Genomic DNA, 2,686 nt, shown 5'->3' with positions numbered 1-2,686 from the left:
GTAAATTCATCGCGGCACCAATTTTTGGCAATTTTTTTTCTGGGTACGAACTGCGAAAATAAAGGCGTCTGCAGACGACTGGGGCGGCGAAAGCTAGGAACTTGCTCGATCAATTAATCGCTGTTCTTGTCGGGTCCAGCTCTCAGCACGCAGGTACGGAGAGTGGCGTCGGCGATGGAGGGGCACCGCGCTCTTCCAAACATTGTAGCTTACCAGTAAACAATATGGCGGAGGGAGGAAATCAACCCCCACCCTCCTCTTCCGCCTTTGCCGCCCCCCCCCCCCCCCAGCCACCTTTCAATCCGTCTCCCAAAGAGTTCCGCCGCAACTGATCGACCTTAAGCGAGTAGACGGCCTCTGCATCGGGGAAAAAAGAAAAACAGCCTTGCATAACACCATTCGCGCACAATTAGTAATACTGGTAAAAGCAAGCGATCTGCAGACAATAGCAAGCCTTTTGAACGCAGAAAATAATCTAGCCCAAACGAACAAAACACGAACTTACTTCGATCCCGTTCCATGATCTTGGCTGTTGAGCAGATTGGACGTAGTTCCACGTCCCACAGTCGCTTCCGTCTTTGTCGGACACGTTTGAAACTAAGGCAAACTCCACGCATCACCACTAATCGGGTAATTGGACCGTCAGCCGGCCGTCAACACAGTCATTCAAACGCACACGGCCGGCAAAACGTGCGAAACATAGGCCGTTGCTTCGATAAGATTGTATTCGTATCTTCAGTACGTTTGAAATAAAACGATCAGCAAACCGCATTATAAAACTCATTAAATACACACCAATAATAAATTTCGCTACAATATTATGAATAAGTCCTGAACATGTTGCAAAATAATAAATACGAAACTAAGCCTGCAATGGTGAAAACCGTGAACAACAATTTAGCCCACATTTAACCTTCTAAAAAGAGAGCGGAGGGCATCCGGGCGGCGGTAGCGTAATATGTTAACGCTCTAGTTTGCTGAGCTTGTGGTCGTTGGTTCCAATCGCGGTAAGCGGTATTTGTTTTCTTACACTTTTTTTTTATTTTGAATGTTTTTTTTTTCACTTTTTTGTATTCGTTTTAATTCCTTTAAATATTTTTTCTCACTTTTTTTGTATTCGTTTTTATTTCTTAATTTTTTTATCACCTTTTTGTTTTATTTTGTTTTATTTTGTTTTATTTTGTTTTATTTTGTATTATTTTGTATTATTTTGTTTTATTTTGTTTTATTTCGTATTATTTCGTATTATTTCGTATTATTTCGTATTATTTCGTATTATTTTAAATATTTTTCTCTCACCTTTTTGAATTCGTTTTTATTATTTTAAAAATTTTCTCACTTCGTTTATTAGTTTTTATTATTTTAAATATTTTCTATGTTTATGCTGTCGTCGGCACCGTTCTTCAGGGTAACAATCACGCAGAATGTGAAAATAAAAAGTGCGAGCCCACATTTGAATTGATGCAGTTCAGAAACCCTGGCCCTCTTTTTTTGCCGGGATGATTCGCTACCTCCGTGCTAATAGGTGGGTCAGTGTAGTAGGCAAACAGCGCAAGTCCTTTCAACGAAGAAATAAAATTAATAAGAATGGGTACATTTAGAGCAAAATGGGAAAATGTAAGTGGTAAAACTGCCGCAGTGATGAAGCCAAAGTTTGTCATGGAAGCGGTCATCTTCACCCACTATTTAAACAAAAATACCGCCATTTTAAGGCAGTAATTTAGTTGAGCTTATAGCTCATAACCACATCTCTTAATTTTCTGACTTGCGGAAAGTAGTATTTAATTTTGTCCTGGTAGATCAGCGCTATCCCTCGCGTGCCGCCAGGTCTTACTTATACAGTTTGCGGTCCGCAGTTTTACTTATTGTATAGGCCTAAACACTTTTTTATTCCTGAAATTCAAGTACAGCGCGGATAATTAAACTAGCTTTCAGAAATGCTATCGTTCGGCATTGTGACATTTATTTTTCGTAGTGTTATTCACAAACCCAGCAGTGTGTACATCCACAACGCATTGGTGTTTCTCGCTTTTTTGAGTAAAGAAAAGAAGTTTTTATGTTCGCGTTCCCCTGGTACGGTACGTCGTATAACATAAGCTATTAAAGAGACAGATATCGTTTGGCTATGTGAACATTTAAAATATTTCTCTTAGATGATCGTAACTACCACGGAAAACAGTCGATTCCTGCCTGAAATAGCATATTTTCACACTAGATTAAAATCACCAATAAAATGATCTCTCAGGAGATTTATGTACCTCTCGTAGCGTCATAAGCCATAAACACATCTCTTACTTTTCTAGTTTCTGGAAAGTAATGTTTATTATTGTTTTTGTAGCTCAAAGCGCGTGCTCAATCATGCCACGTCTTTTTTCTTTTTTCATTCGAGGCTCCGCTATACCGTTTTTATTTTTTTATCAGAGCCAAACACGTGCGTATAACGCCAGACCTTAAGTATAGTACATCAAATTAAACTAACTTCCTGAAAAAAGTATCGTTCGGCGTTGTAAAATTTAATTTTCGTGGCGTAAGGGGTCAGATTCTCAAATCCTGGGCTGGAAATATTCCTCACGGCATTGTTTTTTTTTTTTTTGTTTTTTTCGCGTTTTCGCGATAAAACACGTCAGCCTTTTCGAATACGCCAGCGTCTGCAGTCATTTACGAAAGATTGGTCAACGCAGACATT

The sequence above is a fragment of the Ixodes scapularis genome, unplaced genomic scaffold, assembly GCF_016920785.2.
Source record: "Ixodes scapularis isolate PalLabHiFi unplaced genomic scaffold, ASM1692078v2 PGA_scaffold1__304_contigs__length_218370807, whole genome shotgun sequence".
NCBI classification, from domain to species: Eukaryota; Metazoa; Arthropoda; class Arachnida; order Ixodida; family Ixodidae; genus Ixodes; species Ixodes scapularis.
The sequence above is the reverse complement of the archived record's forward strand: the minus strand, read 5'-3'. Positions refer to the sequence as shown.